This window comes from Podarcis cretensis (genome assembly GCF_951804945.1).
Source record: "Podarcis cretensis genome assembly, chromosome: 14".
NCBI classification, from domain to species: Eukaryota; Metazoa; Chordata; class Lepidosauria; order Squamata; family Lacertidae; genus Podarcis; species Podarcis cretensis.
The window spans coordinates 18,067,984-18,092,685 of NC_137183.1; the positions used below are offsets into that span (position 1 = coordinate 18,067,984).

Genomic DNA, 24,702 nt, shown 5'->3' on the forward strand with positions numbered 1-24,702 from the left:
TAACACCTGTCCGGAACAACCTACATTGGCTCCCAGTACGTTTCCAAGCACAATTCAAAGTGTTGGTGTTGACCTTTAAAGCCCTAAAGGGCCTCAGCCCAGTATACCTAAAGGAGCGTCTCCACCCCCATCGTTCAGCCCGGACACTGAGGTCCAGCTCCGAGGGCCTTCTGGCAGTTCCCTCCCTGCGAGAAGTGAAGCTACAGGGAACCAAGCAGAGGGGCTTCTCGGTAGTGGCACCCACCTTATCAGATGTCAAGGAAATAAAAACAACTACAGTGGTACCTCTGGATGCGAACAGGATCCACTCCGGAGCTCCGTTCGCATCCAGAGCAGAACGCAACCCACGTCTGCAGGTCACAATTCACCACTTCTGCGCACGACGTCATTTTGAGTGTCTGCGCTTGCGTGTGCAGCAAAACCCAGAAGTAACGCATTCCGTTACTTCCGGGTGACCATGGAGGACAACCCGAAAATGCTCAACCTGAAGCAACTTCAACCTGAGGCATGACTGTATCTGACTTTTAGAAGACATCTGAAGGCAGCCCTGTTTAGGGAAGATTTTAATGTTTGATGTTTTACCGTGTTTTTAATATTCTGTTGGGAGCCGCCCAGAGTGGCTGGGGAAACCCAGCCAGATGGGCAGGAAAGAAAAAAAGAATAATTATTTATACCTAGTGTCTCTGTCTGGCCCTTCAGACTTGCCCCAGGCCACACCTCTTCTCTCCAGGCCACACACACCCTGCCAGCCCTAATTCCTACCCTCCCTAAGTGTTTTGCCTGGATGGACTATCTCCTTGTGTGTGTGGAAAGTAGCCTACGGTACAAAGATTAAAATAGATATGCATTGCTCCACCCACTTTGACCTCTGGCATGTGGCCACTTCCAAAGATTGCCCGGATGAGAATATGCCCTCCAGTTTGAAAGAGGTCCCTCAGCCATATTTTAGAGGAAGCAATGAAAGTGGGCAAATTACTTCGTAATCAATGAAGGGCAGAGGCAACCAGGCCTTTTCTTTTCTTTCTCTGCTGGGGCTTGTTTTACTGCATTTTAAAAAAACTATTTGCTGTTTCCATCCCATATACTGAAAGCAAACCCATTCTCTGGATGTGGATCCTTGTCTAGTGAAAACGGAACCACCCACACACAAGAGGGAGGTATCAGCAGACTTGGGAAACTCCCAAGCTTTGCAGAAGCAGAGAAAGAGAAACTTCAGATTTTTAAGTGCAAAGGGAATTCCCTTAATGAGGGCCTCTAAAATGATAATAAAGGCACATTGAAAATATATTTATGTGCATCAAGGTCAGCCTGGATAGCGCAGTTGGTTAGAGTGTGGTGCTGATAATGTCAAGGTTGCAGATTTGATCCCTATACAGTGGTACCTCGGGTTAAGAACGTAATTCGTTCTGGAGGTCTGTTCTTAACCTGAAACTGTTCTTAACCTGAAGCACCACTTCAGGTAGACTCCACAGTGGGAGCAGGGCCAGGGCGGGAGAGTGCTAGAGTTCTGTCTGGTCCTGTTATATGGGATCAATTCCAATCTGTTACCTCCGAGGATGTGGACAGGCTGCTTGGACGAGTGAAACCGACCACCTGTCTCCTTGATCCTTGCCCATCCTGGCTGATAAAAGCGAGCCGGGAAGGGCTGGGCGATGGGCTTTGCGGGGTGGTGAATGCTTCCCTCTGTGAGGGAGCCTTCCCAGACCCGCTGAAAGAGGCGGTCATTAAACCGCTTCTTAAAAAAACATCTTTAGACCCGGCCAATTTGGCCAACTATCGCCCAGTCTCAAATCTGCCATTCTTGGGCAAGGTGATTGAGCGGGTGGTTGCTGAACAACTCCAAGCACGCCTGGAGGAAACGGACCATTTGGATCCCTTCCAATCGGGATTCAGGCCTCACCATGGGACTGAAACTGCCTTGGTTGCGCTGGTTGATGATCTCCGGCGGGCTAGGGACAAAGGTGAGAGCTGTTTCCTAGTTCTGCTGGATCTCTCAGCGGCCTTTGACACCATCGACCATAACATCCTTCTGGACCGTCTAGAGGGGCTGGGAGCTGGGGGCACTGTTATACAGTGGTTTCGCTCCTTCCTCCTGGGCCGTGTTCAGAAAGTGGTGGTGGGGGATGAGTGTTCAGACCCTTGGGCCCTCACTTGTGGGGTACCTCAGGGTTCCGTCCTCTCCCCCATGCTTTTTAACATCTATATGAAGCCGCTGGGAGAGATCATCAGGGGGGTTTGGACTGGGTGTTCATCAGTATGCAGATGACACCCAGCTCTACCTCTCCTTTAAATCAGAACCAGTGAAGGCGGTGAAGGTCCTGTGTGAGTGCCTGGAGGCGGTTGGAGGTTGGATGGCAGCTAACAGATTGAGGTTGAATCCTGACAAGACAGAAGTACTGTTTTTGGGGGACAGGAGGCGGGCAGGTGTGGAGGATTCCCTGGTCCTGAATGGGGTAACTGTGCCCCTGAAGGACCAGGTGCGCAGCCTGGGAGTCATTTTGGACTCACAGCTGTCCATGGAGGCGCAGGTTAACTCTGTGTCCAGGGCAGCTGTCTACCAGCTCCACCTGGTACGCAGGCTAAGACCCTACCTCCCCGCGGACTGTCTCGCCAGAGTGGTGCATGCTCTGGTTATCTCACGCTTGGACTACTGCAACGCGCTCTACGTGGGGCTACCTTTGAAGGTGACCCGGAAACTGCAATTAATCCAGAATGCGGCAGCTAGACTGGTGACTGGGAGTGGCCGCTGGGACCACATAACACCGGTTCTGAGAGATCTGCACTGGCTCCCAGTACGTTTCCGAGCATGATTCAAAGTGTTGGTGCTGACCTTTAAAGCCCTAAACGGCCTCGGTCCTGTATACCTGAAGGAGCATCTCCACCCCCATCGTTCAGCCCGGACACTGAGATCCAGCGCCGAGGGCCTTCTGGCGGTTCCCTCATTGCGAGAAGTGAGGCTACAGGGAACCAGACAGAGGGCCTTCTCGGTAGTGGCACCCACCCTGTGGAACGCCCTCCCATCAGATGTCAAAGAGATAAAGAATTACCTGACATTCAGAAGACATCTTAAGGCAGCCCTGTTCAGGGAAGTTTTTAATATGTAATGCTGTACTGTTTTTAACACTGATTGGGAGCCGCCCAGAGTGGCTGGGGAAACTCAGCCAGATGGGCGGGGTATAAATAATAAATTATTATTATTATTATTATTATAGCTAATGGGGCCTCCTGCTGCCGCTGCGCCGCCGGAGCACGATTTCTGTTCTCATCCTGAAGCAAAGTTCTTAACCCGAGGTACTATTTCTGGGTTAGCTGAGTCTGTAACCTGAAGCATATGTAACCTGAAGCATATGTAACCTGAGGTACCACTGTATAGGACAGCTGCTTCATATTCCTGCAACCAACTCTATGATTCTGTGATTCTATGATTCTAAGGTGCCAGCTTGTTCTTTATAAAAATACTTCTATGCCACTATATAATAAAATATCGAGGCAGCGTTCAACATCATATACCGTTTTTAAAATACATAGATGATCACTACAGTGCAAGAATAAAATCGTATTTGACACCTGAAAGTCAACAGTGAGGAAGCCTGCAGCACCTCTGCAAAAAGCAAAGTGTTTCACAGCAACAGTAAATGACTGACTTCTAGCTGAGGCCTGTGGCGCTCACACAGGGTCCCCCGGACGTTTCACTATCTATTGATCCCTGTGCCACCACTAGATTTCTCGCTTCCACCATCCAGGCCAATACTGAGTCCAGTCAGGGTTAAATTGGAACATAAACTTCTGTTTATTTATTGCAGTTTAACAAGCGTGTGGTTTCATAAACGGTATCGGTCCATTACAATCATGGGGTGCCTTATCCAGACCTATAACTTCCACTACCTGCTCTCACTCCCTAAACCACCTCTCCGATATTTACTTGTCTTCCTAGCTCCTAACTGTTCCTGACTCAGCTTATTTCTCTACACTAACTCACCCTACTCACAGACTCTATCCCAATTCACTCCCACTCCAACCAACCACCCAACTCCCAACGAACTCCTCCCTTTGCCCCTCGCAGAGCTGGTTTTATAGTCCCTCTGGCTCCACCCCCTGGGTTCTGATTGGGTAACCTGTTTAACTGTTTCACCTCCAGCACTCTCATATGTTAACATCACAAGGCCTATCAGGTCTCTGTAGCACAGGAGACAATCTGAGCTGGGCTATAAGGCCTCTTTAGCAAGCATGCACCTGTCATTCTTTTGGATTTCATAGAATTGAATTTACAAAAGTGGGGGGGGGGGAGTGAAGCACAGCAAGTTGCCTCTCTGCCTAAAAATAAGAGCTGCTTTCAGTTAACTTTGACTCTAGGGCTTTTGGGGAAGCAGAGGGGGTGGGTGGGATGAGAGAAGAACCTTCTAAGCTAATTCCGTTTACAGCCAGGTCTGCCAACATTCCCACGGAAAAATCTCCAAATCAGAAGATTATTTTTTTCAGCACAGGGTGGGGGGGAAGCTGCACCTCCCAAAGCCCCCGCCATCACATGCAGCTGACAGTATGGTTAAAGTGAAACTATCTTCGGTTGCAGAGTCATCTAAGGACATGGCAACTCAGTGTATTTATTGTTTCTGCCATTCGTGGATGGCATCCGCCCTCTTGATCTTTCTACCAGTTGAAATTTTGCCACAGAATTAGGCAAACTCGCTCTTTTAACAGTTGCCTCTCTTCATTTTCTCCATTTTCTTTCTTCAGTTCAAAAGCAAGCTTTGGCACAATGAGTGGGTGAGTAAATGGGAGAGGGAGAGAGAGAGAGAGCTATAGGTCCATCACTGGGGGGCTTGAGATAAAACTGTAGAGGGCTTAAACTACAGGTGGTTCCCCCCCCCTGCAAAAAAAAAAAAAAGCTGCTAAAATGAAGAAAACAGGAGGAGCAGAGTGGTTTGGGACTGTGACTCTAGCTCAGGTCTTTGTGACAGCCGAGAGCCAATTTCTCATTTTTCAGATCTTCGGTTTTCCAATTTCGCATCAGTTTGATTTTATTTTATTTTATTTTGTGAAGTCCTCATGAAAATTCACCTGCATTTGAATGTGAAATTCTCCCAAGAAACCCCTATTTTTGCAAGCAATTTTAACAACAATGCATTTTTGTTATGTTGATTTCACTAATATATGAATGTGTGTGCACATTCCTCCCTAATGCCCCTAACATATGCATGTGCACATGTAATTCTTTGGTTGGAGACCAGCATTGCAAAATTCAGAGAAGCGTGACTGGCAAATGACAGCTGAGTTTTGGTTTGTGTGTTGCTTTGAAAAGCACACTTAATCAAATTTCTCTCCCATCCAGAGTGTGAGATAATGGTTAAGATGACAGGAAGGGCCGTCTTGTGGCCTTCCAGCATCAGTTGCATCGCTCAAAATGGCCATTGGTCAGGGCTGATGGGACTTGCAGTCTGGCAACATGTTGAGGGGCCTTAAGAGCTACAATTCCCAGGGAATCAATCCTTCCCAGGGAACTCTGGGAATTGTAGTATTGTGAGTGGAACAGGGGTCTCCTAACAATTCTCAGCACCATTAACAAACCACAGTTTCCAGAATTATTTGAGGGAAGCCTTAACAGTTTAATTTGGTGCTAAATGTCACAGCAGGAGGCAAAGTAAAGGCAGAGGGCCTTTTCAGTAGTGGCACCCGCCCTGTGGAATGCCCTCCCACCAGATGTCAAGGAAATAAACAACTTTATGACTTTTAGAAGACATCTGAAGGCAGCCCTGTTTAGGGAAGTTTTCAAAGTTTGATATTTTATTGTGTTTTTAATAGCCTGTTGGAAACCGCCCAGTGTGGCTGGGGAGGCCCGGCCAAATAGGTGGGGTATGAGTACTATTATTATTAAGCAGGAAATTGATTCCCTCCCCATTCTCAAAACCACTGGAAAGCTTCTATTTATCCATCTTTCTAGCTTCTGAAGGCACTGTTCCCACACTTCCTGACAGCCTAGAACAGGCATCCCCAGCCTTCAGCCATCCAGATGTTTTGCACTACAATTCCCATCATCCCTGACCACTGGTCCTGTTAGCTAGGGATCATGGGAGTTGTAAGCCAAAACATCTGGAGGGCCGCAGGTTGAGGATGCCTGGCCTAGAAGCTTGCTTTTAAAAAGTATGCATATTTGAACACCTAGATTTTCATTCAGGAAGTTCAATTCTGTAGCTGAAATATTTCTGGCACACATACATAGCCCTGACTGCAACAGTTTGGTGATTAACTGCTAACACACCTGTAATAAAAATAAAAATATGCAAGGTAGTCCTCTAGCCTTAATATGGATTGCTTCACATGTTCATAACTCACTTTGGGAAAACAATTGTATACAATTTTAACAGTTCCTATCTTTCTGTGAAGTAGATCAGGTTAACCCCCACCCACAAATAATTTCTGAAAAAATAGTAGCATCTGGATTCAGTACAGTCTCATTCTCTCCCACCCACCCCACAACAAACAAAGGGGCATACACTTGTAGCAATTAAGACAGGAAGAAAAAAAGTCAGCATGCAGATCTGCTTGCAATAATGAGAATATTCTAAAATCTTTCTTTATGTCACCAGCAGCTACATTCCTGCAGACTTCTAAATTTTGAGTTCATTAACCATTTTTTCATTATTGTTATTTTTTAAGCATTTGCTGCTTAGAACTTCTTGAACCAATGACAGCAGCCCAGAGCTGGCTCCTCGACGCCCACAGAGATTCCCCAAACCCGCTTGCCAGCTCTTTAAGCGAAGAGATTTGTTGCAGGCAGCAGCCTCAGGGCCTAAAGCTGCAAACTGTGCCTTTTCCCCTTTTGCTGAATTCTCCTCCAGGCCGGAGTGCACAGAAAATGGAATTCAAAAGCTGTTCCAAGCCACCCTGTGCAGACAGCACTCCAAAGAACAGCTTATCCCCGCGCGACATTTGCTGGACACACGCACAATTTTAGCAGTAGCTGGGCAAGGGGAACACCTCTGTGTACTGAAGTGCAACAGATGGTTAAAAAAAAAAAGCGCACTGGGGAAAAGGGGTAGGAGTGTCGAAACCTGCATAGACGCTTCCCCATGGCCCAGAGGATTTCCTTCATTAATAAGTAGGGACCGAAATCTTGCTTTTATGCCATGAAAGCAAATCTTGGCTCCAAAGACTTCAGTGCGTGTACACACACACACACACACACACACACACACATGGTGGGGAGAGCTGAACGCTTGAGAAGCCTTCAAACCATGACTTCAGCAGGAAATTAGTGGGAAGGGGAAGGGTGTGGTCTGACAGGCCCACAAACACACTTACTTCTAGGAAAACCTCCGAGCTTGGGCAAGAAGCATTTTTCCCCCTCCAAAACTGCTGCTTCTAAAAGCATTTTTCTTTCCTTTCTTTAAAAAAAATGCTTTAAGCACCAACTCTTTAAATACATTAGGTAGAAGCCTAAGGCAGCTAAATTTTGGATGCAGGAAAGAGGAGGATATAGTCGTTTAATGTATTGTTGTGTTTTTACAGCCAGGGAAAAAGGGAATAGGTGCACTGGGGATTTTATGCCAAAATAACTTGTCCAGTTCCTAGGTAACCTTGATAGGGAGGGGGGTGGACGGCTTTGCTAGCTAGTCAGGCTGCAAAATGTCTTAGGCCCTGGTTATAACAAAGCCATGTTAGGTAGCATTAACTCAAGCAACAATTTCAAAGCAGTGATCGGGAAGGAGGACATTTATTTCTTTAAATCAAGGGTTGCCTTTGATGTTGGTCCTACTCTAAAGTAGACCTATGGAAAATACTGGAACATGACTAACTGGATACACTGGTGCCTCGCAAACGAAATTAATCCGTTCCGTGAGGCTCTTCGTATAGCGGTTTTTTCGGCTTGCGAAGCAAGCCCATTGACAGCTTAGCGGATTAGCGCTATTAGCGGTTTAGCGGCTTTTAGCGGATCAGCTGATAAGCAGTTTAGCGGCTTAGGAAAAGGGGGGGGGAACCCGCAGGAACTCACAAGACATTTTCGTCTTGCGAAGCAAGCCCATAGGGAAATTCGTTTTGCGAAGCGCCTCCAAAACGGAAAACCCTTTCGTCTAGCGGGTTTTCCATCTTGCGAGGCGTTCGTCTTGCGGGGCACCACTGTACAATTTTAATAATGGGCCTAAACTGAGGAGAATGAAGCTGGATGCAACCCAAGATTTATACACCTGTTTTTCTCCTCCAAATAAGAGATTGCCTAATCTAGGCTTCAACCTCGGCCCTCCAGATGTTTTTGGCCTACAACCCCCATGATCCCTAGCTAGCAGAACCAGTGGTCAGGGATGCTGGGAATTGTAGTCTCAAAACATCTGGAGGGCCAAAATTGAGGAAGCCTGGCCTAGTCAGCAGTAGCTAACATCAGTTCAAACGACCTAAAAACAACAATAAAAGAACCAATTAATAGTCACATCAAAAACAGGGGGAGGGGGGAAATTGACAGCAGTTATAAAACACCAAGGAAGGAAGGAACATACAATTAAAATAAAAACCTAAACAACAGAAAAATCAAGAGTTTTCAAGCAGTAACAGCTATGCCCTCAATTCACAGTTGGGGGCAGTAGTGTTTCTGAATACGAGTTGCAGGGGACCATAGGAGGGGGTGAGTGCTTTGGTGCTTGAATCTGCTTACTGGTTTCCCACAGGCACCTGTGAGAACAGGATGCTGGACTAGGTGGGCCATGGGCCTGATCCAGCAAGCCCCTTTTTTGCGTTTATTGTGACTTCATGCTATTTTATGCTCATGATGGTTTGGGGGCTGTCCTATGCAATCCCGCTTTCAATGCATAGGTTTGGGGGCAGACATAATGCTTGGTTTTCCAGCCTGTCCCTCATCTCCCTTCTAAAATCCTGACGCTGTTTATACCACAGATCCCCTCGACCCCTCAGACCCCCACCTCACCCCGATGGTGCCTCTGTTATGGTGGAAGGGTGCCCTTGCAGACATCAACAATTCAGCAATGTTTGGGAAGCGTCACGGAACAGATGGCAAAGCAGAATGTTGTGGGGGTGGTCTAGTATAAACCCACATGGGACGCAGGAGGCGCTGTGGTCTAAAGCACAGAGCCTCTTGGGCTTGCCGATCAGAAGGTCGGTGGTTCGAATCCCCATGACAGAGTGAGAGCCCATTGCTCTGTCCCAGCTCCTGCCAACCGAGCAGTTCGAAAGCACGCCAGTGCAAGTAGATAAATAGGTACCGCTGTGGCGGGAAGGTAAACGGCGTTTCCGTGCACTCTAGTTTCCGTCACAGTGTCCCAGACTAAGCCAGAAGTGGTTTAGTCCTGCTGGCCACATGACCCAGAAAGCTGTCTGTGGACTAACGCCAGCTCCCTCGGCCTGAAAACGAGATGAACGCCGCAACCCCATAGTCGCCTTTAACTTTTTTTTTACCTTTATAAACCCACCATTATGGCATCATTAGCATGTTACAGAACACCTGCAAAAAAAACACTTGGCTGGAAGGGCCCCATCGCATAGCAGTAGGGAAAGAAAGAAATGGCAGCAGGGGCAAGAGTGGCAATGAGGGCAAGCCTGCTAAGGGTACACCAACTGCTGCCCAAGGTGGGCTTGCAGTGAGCTCTGATCCGCTGACTGGCACTAGCTTCCTGGGATCTGTGTGTCACAGTTTTTGATGGGAAACTACCTAAAGCGTGCTTTCAGCAACCCGCTAGGAAGGCATATGTACATGCAAGTATTCCTTTGCATGGAGGTGGCCAACTCCCAAAAGACTGCAATCTACTTACAGAATTAAAAACTGGCTGTTAAGTTGTGGGTGAACGTATCAGACGACACAGCGATTCTTCAAACAGCTCTTGTTTATTCACAGGCCCAGAACAGAACTGGACTGAAGGGTTCAGCCAACCTGCTTATGTAGAGCTCCAGTACAAAGCAACAGTAACAACTTTCTGTAACTATCCAATCACTGAACGTCACTTTCAATTCCTTATTTGCATATGTGGGACCTGAGTGAAAACTATCTACAGTATCCCCCTGCTGGCCCAGGGTGAGAACTTCAGTACATAACACCGGTAGTGAGCTTTTTTTTAGAGAGGAGGAAAGCCCCGTTTTTAAGGGTTTTTTAGGGGGAAAGGGGATCAGAAACTCACCAACAGATTGCTGGGGAAACAAACACCCTCACTGAGTAAACTCTGTCTTCCATTCTGCAGATCGACAATGGAGGGTGGGGAGAGAGGGCGGGGCCGGATTCTATTTTTAAAATGCTAAGGAAAGGGACCCAGCGATCGACCGCGAACTACCAAAACCTCACGGAGATCTACCAGTAGATTGCAATTGACTTGTTGGACATCCCTGCTTTGCATGAATTCAAGCCTGCAACACAATAGGCTCTTTGGTCTGCAGATACTGTGCACCCACAAATGATTTAAAAAACAAACAACAAGACCTCTGGGTCATCTAACATCGTGTCAGGTGATTGACAGGCAGGTGTCAGATTGACAGGCCCACCTGTCAGAATGGCCCATGAGGAGCATGGGATGGGGGAGCAGTCAAAATGGCTCACCAGCTGGAAAAGGTTTTAGGCAACATTGGCATTGATCATAGTGAATGTCTTTAAACCAATTTGATTAGAAGTTGCCATATGGGCTTTGGCATATGGCGATTAATGAATTCAAGAAATTCAGTGGTACCTCGGCTTACAGACGCTTCAGGTTACAGACTCCACTAACCCAGAAATAGTACCTCGGGTTACGAACTTTGCTTCAGGATGAGAACAGAAATCGTGCAGCCCCAAATGGGAGGCCCCATTAGCTAAAGTGGTGCTTCAGGTTAAGAACAGTTTCAGGTTAAGAACAGACCTCCAGAACGAATTAAGTTCTTAACCCGAGGTACCACTGTAATAAACTGTGTAAAGAGAAGCAGCTAATACTTCTGGGATTGCCATCAGCCTGGAAGTCCCATTCCAGACCACTCTTCACATGCCTGCCTGCTCACCCTCTCGCCATGGGGAAATCTTACGGCACAACTAATGTATAGTTAGCCATAGCAATTTGTTCTTCTCCAAGGCTGCTGAAATCCACTGCTCCCTGAGGGCAAAGCAGTGGCAGAAAGGGTTGCAACAGGGTCCTCTGGCTGACTGCAGAATAACTGGTACCTACAGTGGTGAAATAAGGGACGCGGGTGGCGCTGTGGGTTAAACCACAGAGCCTAGGACTTGCTGATCAGAAGGTCGGTGGTTCGAATCCCCGCGACGGGGTGAGCTCCTGTTGCTCGGTCTCTGCTCCTGCCAACCTAGCAGTTCGAAAGCACGTCAAAGTGCAAGTAGATAAATAGATACCGCTCCGGCGGGAAGGTAAACGGCGTTTCCGTGCACTGCTCTGGTTCACCAGAAGTGGTTTAGTCATGCTGGCCACATGACCCGGAAGCTGTATGCCGGCTCCCTCAGCCAATAAAGCGAGATGAGCGCCGCAACCCCAGAGTTGGCCATGACTGGACCTAATGGTCAGGGGTCCCTTTACCTTTACCTTTACAGTGGTGAACTGGACGCGTCACACCAAACAGAAGCTCTTTTGTGGGCATTCTGCAAACTTTCTCAAATCTTCCGTTTTGGGCAAGGGACACAGCTGAGTGGTACATTATCTGTTTTAAATGGAGAAGGTCCCATGTTCAAACCCTGGCACCCCCAGTTAGGGCTGGGAGAGATCCCCATGTGAAACCCTGGACAGTCACTGCTGGTCAGTGCAGACAATACCAATGGTCTGACTCAGTATAAGGCAGCTTCCTATGCTCCTGAATCTGCAAAATAGGGCAGGATGTAAATCTCAATTAATGAATATTACACAGGAAGAGACAGACGTGCTGCTCTTTTCCTGCATTTGAGTATGTTTCTGGGCCAAAATGCATATGTAAAGATTAACCATAAGCTTGCTGATGACAGAGTCAGCCTACTATAATAAATAAATGTTATGATTTTGGATTCTAAAATAGTTACAGACCTGTCAAAACAACGTATAATGGTCAATACTTAATGCAATTACTTTGGCAAGCTAATGGCAAGAATATACTATCCTCCACAAAGTCCTGTGGTTATGGGATGCATATTTCCAGGGCTTAAGCATATTTGCATAATTTAACTCTTGCTTTTCATGGGGAAAGGAAAATACTGCACAGTACTAAAGCTCTCTTTGTACTTAGCTGTTGAGTCCACTTGCTGTACTCAGCCGTTGAGCTCACCAGTGTCAGAGCTCACCAATATGGTGCCCGTGGGTACCATGGTGCCCGTGGGTACCATGGTGCCCGTGGGTACCACGGTGCCCTTGAGGTCTTCTCCCGGTGCCCACAAAGCCTGTGAGCCCCCCCCCCAAAAAACCCCACTTTTGTGATGTGGGTGGTTACCTGCCTTGAAAAATGCATGGAGCTGAAGGAGGAAATTGGAAGAGACACTCTTCCCCACTTCCTCTTTTTAGCTCTATGTACTTTTCAAAAGTGCATAGACATGGGCGGCGCTGTCAATCAGAAGGTCGACAGTTCGAATCCCCGCGACGGGGTGAGCTCCCATTGCTCGGTCTCTGCTCCTGCCCACCTAGCAGTTCGAAAGCACGTCAAAGTGCAAGTAGATAAATAGGTACCGCTCCGGCGGGAAGGTAAATGGCGTTTCCATGCGCTGCTCTGGTTTGCCAAAAGCGGCTTGGTCATGCTGGGCACATGACCCGGAAGCTGTACGCCGGCTCCCTCGGCCAGTAAAGAGAGATGAGCACCGCAACCCCAGAGTCAGCCACGACTGGACCTAATGGTCAGGGGTCCCTTTACCTTTACTTTTCAAAACAAAGATTAATTCTACTGAGTTTGGCAGTTGCCCAGTTCCCACAGCTCTTGTTCAAAAATCCAAGTGTGCCCAAGGGCTTAAAAAACTTGGCCACACCCAACCTTGGACTTATTCTTCCCCAACCTGGAGCTCTTCAGATTATTTGGACCAACTCTGGGCAGCATGGATGATGACTGGATAATTCTGAAACCCTAGAAGACACTAGGCTGGGAAAGGCTGACTACCCAGTTTGAAGCTTAAATCTCCGCAACCTTAAGGGATGAAAGCTTGCAGGTGTTTTTTAAAATGAAAGCTGAGATTACCACGGTTCTGTATTCAATCCGTTCTGGCCAGTGGGACTGCAGAACTGACGCAGCTGTCCTTACGAAAGGTGCACAAATACACGCATTCAAGTGTCACTAAAGATAAGAATGTAAGGACATGAGAGCAGATGAAAGGCTTAGCTATTCCATCATCCTGTTCTCGCAGCGGCCAGCCAGATGGGAAACCTGATAGCAAAACCCAAGCGCAGTGGCGCTCTCCTATTTGTGATTCAGAGTTCTACCTAAAGCTACACTCCTGCATCTAGTTACTTATTCCGAAAATGTTTGTGTCTCCCCTTGCCTAAATGTTCAAGGCAGCTAACGAAGTAGAAACATGCATGTTTCCCTTGGAGTCTGCCCAAGTGAATGAAGTGCAACTTACTTCTGAGTAAACATGCGCAGGATTGTGCTGTCAGCCTTGCAGAGGTTGACTCAGTTTGTTGCACATACCTCCAAGCTGACTCACAAGGCCATCGGTTACAATATACCTGTATATGTAAAGGTAAAGGTACCCCTGACTGTTAGGTCCAGTCACGGACGACTCTGGGATCACGGTGCTCATCTCGCTCTATAGTCCAAGGGACCCGGCGTTTGTCCACAGACAACTTCCGGGTCATGTGACCAGCAGGACTAAGTCGCTTCTGGCGAACCAGAGCAGTGCACGGAAATGTCGTTTACCTTCCCGCCGGAGTGGTATCTATTTATCTACTTGCACTTTGATGTGCTTTCGAACTGCTAGGTGGGCAGGAGCTGGAACTGAACAATGCGAGCTCACCCTGTCATGGGGATTCGAACTGCCGACCTTCTGATCAGCAAGCCCAAGGCTCAGTGGTTTAGACCACAGCGCCACCTGCGTCCTTACCTGTATATATAAACTCTCTCAAATTGCCTACTGTGCTCCATTAAATCAGAGCTCAAAAATCTTTTGTCTCATACTAAGCTCCTCACAAATTAGGCCAGTTAGCAGTGGAGGCTGGTCCATATGGGCAGATGGGGGCACTTCCCCACTGACCTCAATCTGCCTCCATCCAGTACTTGTTTACCAGCCTCCTCCTTAAGTCTGAATTTTGCGCTTGTAGAATGTGGCACGAAGCAGAATGAGGATAAACCTAGAATAAGTTGGCTCCACCTGTTGGTGGCTCTGGCTCCACCTACTGTTGGCCTCCAGCCCCGTCTTCTGCCCTACCAGGCCCAAAGTTTCCTTGCTGTAATAAAGCATATAAATCACACATCTACACACTAACAATGCAATCCTATACTTCCCCCCCCCCCTCAGAATCAGGTGTCACTGATGTAAATGGGACTTTCCACCTAAGTAAATAGGGCTTTTCCGCCTAAGCGTCCAGCATTGCATCTTAAGTTCAGCTACTGGAGTTGCACTTAGAAGAGCTGCTGGATCAAAAGTTGAGGAACTATCAGGAACACAGTCTTGAAAGTTTGTTTAGTTCAAAGCAGAAATTAAAAGCTTAACATTGAGCTACTTTTTTTCCATAGCTGAACAAAGAAATAAGAGTGTTTCACTTTCTGTTTGAGGTAGCCCGGGCATCAGTGAGTAAGTTCAGGGTCTCTCTTTCATTTTATTTAAGGGATCACACTGTTGCAAAAAAACAAGCCAACCCCGATTTCTCGATTGCGAAAGACACTTGCAGTCTGTTTCACTGGTACAGTGGTACCTCGGGTTACAGACACTTCAGGTTACAGATGCTTCAGGTTACAGACTCCACTAACCCAGAAATAGTACCTCGGGTTAAGAACTTTGCTTCAGGATGAGAACAGAAATCGCGCAGTGGCAGCACGGCAGCAGCAGGAGGCCCCATTAGCTAAAGTGGTGCTTCAGGTTAAGAACAGTTTCAGGTTAAGAACGGACCTCCGGAATGAATTAAGTACGTAACCAGAGATACCACTGTAGTTTTAAGAAGTTCCCCTTTCCCCCATTCCAGTTTAATACTGGGGAGAGGGGGGAGCAAGTACAAACCTGTGCTGGGTGTGGTCCAGCAAACATACCTAGATATGGAACGAGCTGAACTTTTGAAGGATGAACCAGCAGAAACAGCTTGGTATGTCCAAGAGTTACGGAATAGTACTGAAAGCCTACACACAAGTCTCAAAAACAAAATCTAATTTGTAGCTAGCTCCAATCCCCTGAAATTCCAAAGTGCATAAAACATCAAAATCAAAGCCAGGAATCCCCAAACTGTGTGCCATGCTCATCTGCCAGACAAATTTGCAGTGCCACTCTATACTTGGAAACAAGCCCTATTGAGTTCAATGGGATTTACTCCCAAGTAACAGAGTACAAGATTGCAGCCTAAGCCTTACTTACTAAGTAGGACTTAGTTCTGAGTAAGCATGCATAGCACTGTGCTGCTCAAATTGCTATTCTGTGCAGAATTAGGCTATGATCCTACAGGTAAGGTAAAAGGTAAAGGCCCCCTGGACAGTGAAGTCCAGTCAAAGGCGACTATGGGGTTGCGGCACTCATCTCGCTTTTCAGGCCAAGGGAGCTGGCGTTTGTCCACAGACAGCTTTATGGGTCATGTGGCCTACATGACTAAACCACTTCTGGTGCAACGGGACACAGTGACAGAAACCAAAGTGCACGGAAATGCGTTTACCTTCCCACCACAATGGTACCTATTTATCTACTTGCACTTGTGTGCTTTTGAACTGTTAGGTTGGCAGGAGCTGGGACAGAGCAATGGGAGCCCACTCCGTCATGGGGATTCGAACTGACGACCTGCTGATCGGCAAACCCAAGAGGCTCAGTGGTTTAGACTACAGTGCCACCCGCATCCTTTTTACATGATCCTACATCACTTACTTGCAAGCACAAGCACATCTAGGATTACAGTGAAGCACACACAAGTCCGTTGATTTAAACAGTATTTTGCTTATCTAACACTACAAACAATCGTGCTGTTGGACTTGAATATTAAGCAACATACTAGTAATCCCTTGGTATGTGGATACACACACAAACAGACAACAGTGTCCAAATATTTAACGGCAAACCTCCAATAAATGTAAAGGTCTCATCAGGCAACAAGCAGAATTGTTAAATAAGTAGCTTTTGCATAAGAAGCCAAAGAGCTGGAAAGAGAAAAAGACTGCAGATCCTACAACCAACGCTAACATAAAAAGGAAATTGCAGGGAGTTAGGAGAGTTCCAAGACCTGGCAGGAAACCAAGAAATTCAAAGCAAAAGCCTGAAACTTCAGAGCTCACTCCCATGCCTAAATATAGCCTCTCCCATAGCATATGGCATGGCAAAAAATCATTTACAGTACATAGGGCTGCAGAGCCAGCTAATATTATTAGTGGTTCAGTCTGTGTCAGCGTGAATAAATTAACAGGCCAGCCAAACCCAGAGTCCAAGCAGTATTTGGGGAGTTTCAGCGGAATGACAATGTCAGAAAGATGGCAAAAAATATACATGAGAGGCTTATGACTCTCTCAAACACCCTCCCAATAACATATAGATCAGTCTTTAGTCTTCCCTCAACAATACCCTCCTTTTCTTACATCCTGCCCTGCGGATGGCACAGCCTGTCGATTTCCCATCCCCTCCAAGTCACATTTGAACCATGCATTAATAAGCACTATGATGCCACTTTAAACCAGGGGCACAAGCTATAGGGGCAGAAGAGGCTGAGCTCCTCCCCCAATACTGAGGGGGCCACCATCCTGTTGCCACCAGGCAAACGCTCTTGCGCTAGGCAGGGGCGGGGCACACGAAGGGTGAAGCTCGCCCCCGCTGCCATGCAAGCGCTCGTGGGCATGGGTGGGACAAGCCACGTGACGCTGCTCCCCCCCATGTGGGGGGCAAGTCGGCACCCCTGCTTTAAACAGTCATGGCTCCCCCCCCCCCCCCAGGATTCTGAGAGATGTTGTTTGTTAAGGGTGCTGAGAATTGTTATCCACCTTGGATCAAATCTATGCTTCCAGGGGTCATAAGTAAGCTGCAGAGATAGTGCAGGATAGTGCACACCCCGGAAAGAATCTCTTTCAGCTTCTGCCTTCTGGAAGAAGGTACAGGGTTATAAAGACTAGGACTAGCCGCCTGAGAAACAGTTTTTATCCAAATGCATTTCTGGTTTTAAACGCAGTGTAAGGTAGTCTCTGTGGGAGTATATTGTATTTAATTATGGGGTATCAGAGTTTTTCGGGGGTTAACCAGGCTGGGATAGCAGGCTTGTTGGTTTTTGAATGTCTGATGTAGATTTTTTCAATTTCGTTGTTCTGTATGGGACAATGACAATAAAGATTATTGTATCGAATTGTTAACAAACGAGAGGCAATGGAGCATGCCTCCAGGAGTGAAGTCAAACCGCTGCGCTAACAGCAGCAAAATGACCTCCCTGGGTGCAAGCCTGGGCAGTGTGCATGGAGGTCGTGGGCTGCCCAGACAACAAGACCCCGACCCCCCCCCCCGCACCTCACTGATGTGGTCCAAAGGAAAGCATAGCAAGACACTTGTCACCAACTTGACTGCAGGAGGTGCCGGAAATTGTTAGAGGACCCCTATCCCTGCCCCCTCACAATCTCCAGAGTTCCCTGTGGAGAGGGATTGCTCTTTGAACTACTCAGAACCATAGCTGTCAACTTTTCCCTTTTCTTGCGAGGAATCCTATTCGGAATAACGGAATTTCCCTTTTAAAAAAAAGGGAAACGTTGACAGCTATGCCGAGAACTGTACCTCTCTGAGGGGGAATTGTACCTAACAAATCTCCGCACCCTTGAGAAACTACATGTCCCAGACTTCCTTGAGTGAAGCCATGGCTGTTTAAACTGGCATATTTTTTATGTGTAGTGCGGACAACAATGTACAGTGCAGTGCAAATGGAGCCTGTGTCGCCACCTTATAAAACACAGCAGGGAGGACAGGCACAAAACTATAATTTTGTGCCTGTCATTGGCTCTGACTCTACCTGTCCTTGGCCTGCATTTCCAGTCCCAATGGATCCCAGTCACTAAATAATAATAATAATAATAATAAAATTATTTATACCCCGCCCTTCCCAGTTCAAAAACTAGACTCAGGGCGGCTAACAACAAATTTTAAACACTTTAAAACGCTTAATTATAAAAGCAGCATAAAATACAGTATAAAAGCATGAATAACAATAAAATTCAAAAATCAATTTAGGGGAAATAAGCAATTGGATAATCCCCAGGGCTAGCTGGCTGAATTGGTCCTACTTGGGAAGGCGACGAGGCCAGGGGAGAATTAGCTGTGGGGTCTCAGAGTGGGTGATCTTCATAAAAGGGGAGGGGGAGGGGGAGGGAAGAGAAGGGAAATAAAAGACCAGGCTGAATTCAAATTAAAGGCCAGGCGGAATAGCTCTGTCTTACAGGCCCGGCGGAAGGAGGTTAAATCCTGAAGGACCCTAGTCTCCTGGGACAGAGCATTCCACTAGGTCGGAGCCATCACTGAAAAGGCCCTGGCCCTGGTGGAGGATAGTCTGACTTCCTTAGGGCCCGGGACCTCTAAACTATGGTTATTCATGGACCTTAAGGTCCTCTGTGGGTCATTACCAGGAGAGGCGATTCCATAGATACAAGGGCCCTAAGCCACTGTGTGAAGAACCCTGAGAAAGCAACAGAACACATGGACGTTGCCCCAAGCTTTCTTTTCATTGAACACTTTGCCATCCCTTCCCTGCCATAGATCCCTAACCCTGCGTACACTTTCCTCGGGATACTGCGTACAAATGTAGCAAACAGGAAACCCACTTTCACAAACCACAACTGAGCTGCAGGATCGAATACAACTAGAACTTGACCGCATTGCCACAACACCACCACCATTTTCTTTTTATTGTCTGCATCGGTACTGGAATTGTTTTCTGAAGTTTGGTCCGTTTGTTACCCTGGGCTCCTTTGGGAGGAAGGGCAGAATATCAATCTAAGAATAAATTGCGTGCTTGTGTATGTATGAATGAAACAAAAGAAGAAACCAACATTATGTAGCAAAAATGAAGGGCAGGCTACATACAGGATAAGGGCTAGTACAGTGGTACCTCGGGTTACATACGCTTCAGGTTACATACGCTTCAGGTTACAGACTCCGCTAACCCAGAAATAGTGCTTCAGGTTAAGAACTTTGCTTCAGGATAAGAACAGAAATCGTGCTCCGGCAGCGCGGCGGCAGCGGGAGGCCCCATTAGCTAAAGTGGCGCTTCAGGTTAAGAACAGTTTCAGGTTAAGAACGGATCTCCAGAATGAATTAAGGACTTAACCTGAGGTACCATTGTACGTCCTAGATTGAAGATCAGTGAAGCAAGAGCTGGATTAAATGAAGTCAGGTAAACCCGATATAATCTCAGCTCAAACCTGAGCTATCTAAACTGCATTTTTAAATACACAGTATTTACGAGAAGGGCTGTAGCTCAGTGGTAGAACATCTGCTTTAAACGCAGAAGGTGCCAGGACTGGGACAGACCCTTTTCTGAAACCCCGGAGGGCTGCTACCAGACAGTGCAGACATTACTGAGCTATATAGACCAATGGCCTCATTCGGTATGAGGCAGCTTTCTTTGTTCCTAAAAGGAAACAGCTATATAAGACAGCCCTGCTGTCTTCCAAAGTAGACACCTTTTTCTAATTGGCAGAGACACTAGGACTATTTACACAGCTACCCCAGGCAGAAATTATACAGTGGTACCTCAGGTTACGAACGTTTCAGGTTACATATGCTTCAGGTTACAGATTTTGCTAACCCAGAAACAGTGCTTCAGGTTAAGAACTTTGCTTCAGGATGAGAACAGAAATCGTGTTCTGGTGGCACGGCAGCAGCAGGAGGCTCCATTAGCTAAAGTGGTGCTTCAGGTTAAGAACAGTTTCAGGTTAAGTATGGACCTCCAGAACGAATTAAGTACTTAACCTGAGGTACCACTGTATAGGCACAGCATTGATTTGCAGTGGAGAAATGGTTCCCCTGTTGGGTTTCTGCCTGTTCAACCCTCTGTTATACAAACACTAAAACAAATTATCTTGCATTTAACAATTTTTTTAAAAAAGAGACACTTATAGCTCTCCTGTTTTTAGCCACACTAGGCTCATATGGAAGGGCAGGATATGTAGTCGATGAAACAAATAGACAAGAAACAAGCCAACAAGCTTGCTGTGGGTATTTACTGGTTTGGTATCGTAGCATAGGGATAAGCCACATGCTTCCAAACGGAAAATAAGATCAATAAACCATTTTGATCCCTCAGCCAGTTTCAGAATCTGTACAGAAACCACAAAGATAAGCTGAAACCCACAAATATGGTGCATCTTAGTTACTTTTTTTTTTTAAGTCACCTAAAAATTTACTTCCAAAGCAGATAAATACTGCCTTTTTCAGAATTGCACATAGCTACTTGATTGTATGGCACAACCAAAGTCTACAACTCCCTCCACCTGACCTGTTCACCAAGTTACCCAATAGCTATACTTCAGCCGGTGATGTAGAAAATTACCGGTAGTTTATGGAGTGTAACATTTACCCTTTTTCAGCCTGTGTGCTATATTGCCCCATTGCAACCCCTCCAGGGGCTGCATGCAAGCAATGGGTTCAGTCACCACTAGGGATCAGCAAATATGCAGATTTCAGCTTCTAATTTCTGAAAATCAGTTTCCCATATCAGTTTGCTGAGGCTATGGGAAAGCACGCCTTTGGTTTAAGAACGCTTTGGTTTAAGAATGGACTTCTGGAATGGATTAAGTTCGTAAACCAAGATACCACTCTCTCTCTCTCTCTCTCTCTGTGTGTGTGTATGGAAAGTGTGGATTATATATGTAAATAAATAAATAATAACCCCCCCCCCCCATTTCCCAGAGTTCCAAAGGAAGAGGGATTGGCTGTTAAAGCACTCTTAGAATTATAGCCCTGTGAGGGGAATATCAACTCTCAGCAACCTCCACGAAAACTACAGATCCCAGGATTCTTTGGGGGAAAGCCATGACTGTTTAAAGTGGAATGGGTGCAGCACTAATTGTACAGTGCAGATGGAGCCTCCGTTGCTCTAAACTAGTGGCTTTTTAAAAACAACAACAGCACACGTTTTGCCTCTAAGGAACACTTTCAACATAAATGCACCTGCCATAGAACCCCTGCAAAGACAAGTCAGACAAGGAAATGCCCAGTTCCATAAGACCACAAAGAACATGCCCTATAAATGCACCCAAAGCTCCTCTGAGTGGAGAGCAACAATGTAGAGTGGGCAGTTTTCCTAGGGATTTATTTTTCTGCAGGAAGTACATTAGTTAGAACATAGAGCCAGTGTGGTGTAGTGGTTAAGAGCGGTAGACTCGTAATCTGGTGAACTGGGTCCGCGTCTCCGCTCCTCCACATGCAGCTGCTGGGTGACCTTGGGCCAGTCACACTTCTCTGAAGTCTCTCAGCCCCACTCACCTCACAGAGTGTTTGTTGTGGGGGAGGAAGGGAAAGGAGAATGTTAGCCACTTTGAGACTCCTTAGGGTAGTGATAAAGCGGGATATCAAATCCAAACTCTTCTTCTTTTTCATAAGAAGAGCTCTAGTGGATTGTGCAAATGGCTCATCTAGCCCAGCATCGTGTTCTTACAGCAGAAAACTGGACACCTATGGGAAGCTTGTAAGCATCACCCAAGGACAACAGCAATCTCTCCACTTATGACTCCCAGGGACTGGTATTCAGAGGCATAATTCCCGCAACAATGGAGGGAATATACTGAACAGAGGCCAACTGCAAATAAGCTTGGCTGTTCAAGGGTTTTTAAGCTTTGTACACTAAATGCAAGTAAAACAAACATGCTAATTCCCTAGGGTATCAGAAAACTTCCCAATGCAAACCAATATTGTTCCAGTGCAAATTACACTCATTTTCAAAAGAAAATCTTCCAATTCAAAATTTTCCAGAAAACCCACATTCCACAATGGGAAGGCTCTTTCAGAGAAACTTTTCCATCATTACCGATACTCTCACATAGGAACCCCTGATAAGTGCCCAAGGAACACCTTAATAAATTTCCATGCAAAATTCAAGCCACTACCCTAGATGGCTCCAGCAGGAATGGATCAATGTGCTTTAAAAAGAAAAGAAAAAGAGAGGCACTGATGGAAAGAGGAGAGAAATAGGAATGATGCTATGAGCAAAACATTAATCAGTACCAAACTAGCTAAAAAGGCAAGTCAACACTGAGGACAGAGGGGGCCAAAAAGACTGGCATTTCAAAAGCAATATACAGTGGTACCTCTGGTTAAGAACTTAATTCGTTTCAGAGGTCCGTTCTTAAGCTGAAACTGTTCTTAACCTGAGGTACCACTTTAGCTAATAGGGCCTCCCGCTGCCGCCACGCGATTTCTGTTCTCATCCTGAAGCAAAGTTCTTAACCCAAGGTACTATTTCTGGGTTATCAGAGTCTGTAACCTGAAGCGTCTGTAACCTGAAGTACCACTGTAAACCCAATGTCAGCACCATAAAGCAAAGCACACCTCCTGAAGAAATCAAATCACAAAATGTACTATTGACTATGATACTAAAGCCTGGGAGTTTTAGTTTCGGAGCCTGTCCCTATATACGTTGACTCAAGAGTAAGTTCCATTATTATTGATTTAATTTATATTCTATCCTTTCCTCAAGATCCAGGCATCCTATTTGGTTGTCTCTTCATTTTAGCTGAAGAACCCTGTGTGGTACGTCGAGAGATGGTAACTGGACCATAATCACCAAATGAGCTTCATGGCCAAGTATAGATTCAAACACTGACCTCCCCAACCTAAGTTCAAAACCCTGACTGTTATGTTGTGGGTTGACATAGCAGACGACACAGCGATTTCTCCAAAGCAGCTCTTTATTTTGTAAACTGGAATAGAACTGACTAGCAAACAGCTCAGCCGGCCTGCTTTTATAGGCAGCCGGCTGTCAACATTGTAGCAACAACAACCCAGAGTTTCCCGCCTAAAATAACTGACGTGGACCTGAGTGAAAACTATCTACAGACCTGAGTGAAAACTATCTACAGTATCCCCCTGCTGGCCCAGGGTGAAACTTCACTACATAACACTGACCATTACAGCATCCCAACTCAATGGCTCTTCCTCCCTATATGTGCACACAGGATCCCACATTTACAATGCAACCCTATACAATTCTGCTCAAAAGCACATCCCGCTGAATTCATTGTGGATCATTCCTCTGTAAGTGCGTATGGGATTGCAGCCTTAACAAGTAGTCCTTCAAAGTTGCAATCCCTAACATACTTTAAGCACCGACATCCCACTGAACACAGTAAGACCTATTTCTCAGTAAATGTGGAAAGGATTGTAGAGCGTGTTCTCAACAGCACAACCACACACATGCCAACCTTGAAGTAAGACCCACTGAGTTCAGTGAAATGAAGAACACAAGAGCTCTGCTGGATCAGACCAAAGACCCACCAGCATCCTGTTTTCACAACAGCCAGTCAGATACCAATGGGAAGCCCGCAGGCAGAATCAAAGCACAACAGTACTAGCCCCATTCATGTCCCCCAGAAACTGTGGCTCAAATGTACCACTGTCTTCAACCCTTGAGGTAGTAAACAGTCACCATGGCTGGTAACCACAGCTAACCTTATCAACCATGTACCATACTTTTCCGTGTATAAGACGAGATTTTTTCCCCCTAAAACAATGTTAAAAATGTGGGGTTGTTTTGGTGGGAGATTGGTGGCTGTGGCAAGGGCTGCTGTCAATCGGCTGCCGCTGTGGTAATTGCGTGGGCAATTGGTGGCTGCTGGCGGTGAGCGGGCAGACGATTGTTGGCTTTGGTGATGCGTGTTATTGGCAGCATCGTTCAGGCGGGTGAGCGGTTTTCAACAACCCTGGGCAATCAACAACTCTGGGAAACCCACCAAAATAAGCAATCTGCCCCCATTTTCTTAATGAGGAGTCCCAAAAATAGGGGGCGTCTTGTACACAGAAAAATACGGTATTTGTCTAATTCCCCCTTTAAAGCCATCCAACACGGTGGTAATCACTACGTCTTGCACAAGCAAATTCTATAGTTACTGAAAGCCTTAGACCAATTTTCAATTAAGCGCAACCTCACCCTTCAGTGCCACCAATACCCCACTTTGAAATATTCTATTAAAACCTCCCAGTTCTCCGATTCAGCTTTAAAAAAACAAAATCCACCTAAGCAAGGCAGGTGGGGAGGGAGGAGAGAAGCGCAGAAAACCCGAAGAAAGTGCTGTGCTAGATGCTGTATGATTTTTAACTGTATTGTCATTGCTTCTCTTATTACTTATGTTATATTTTTATAGTACAGGTATTGCAATTCGAACCCCATTGAATTCAAATGGTAAGGGTTCTCCTTAGCCACATTGCGAACCACCTAAATCAAACTTACGCACCACCGTTTGGATCAAGGCCTACAGCACAAAACAAGGAAACTGTTATTTCAAGTATTAAGAGTCATAGAAAGACATCTGAGAAACAACATTTTAATAGATGAAATAAATACTCCAGTACATGCAAGATTTTTTTAAAAAAAGACACTGAAAAATAATAATTAAAAAACCCAAATCACTTTCTTGTTAAGAGTGTAATATTCCCCCACCCCCTGTTTTAAAACACTCACAGTAGCTCCCCCCCAGCTT

The 24,702-nt window shown here is 46.3% G+C and overlaps 1 protein-coding gene across 1 annotated transcript in view; it reads right to left on the reverse strand.

Annotated features, from left to right (window-relative positions):
- The window catches only part of LOC307202704 (uncharacterized protein), a gene marked incomplete at its 3' end in the record, with an annotated part of 41,243 nt that extends 30,114 nt beyond the window's left edge, over nt 1–11,129 (reverse strand). Inside the window, exon 1 of the mRNA XM_079952872.1 lies at nt 9,987–11,129. The remainder of the gene's footprint in view (nt 1–9,986) is intronic.
- Between the last annotated feature and the right edge of the window lie 13,573 nt (nt 11,130–24,702).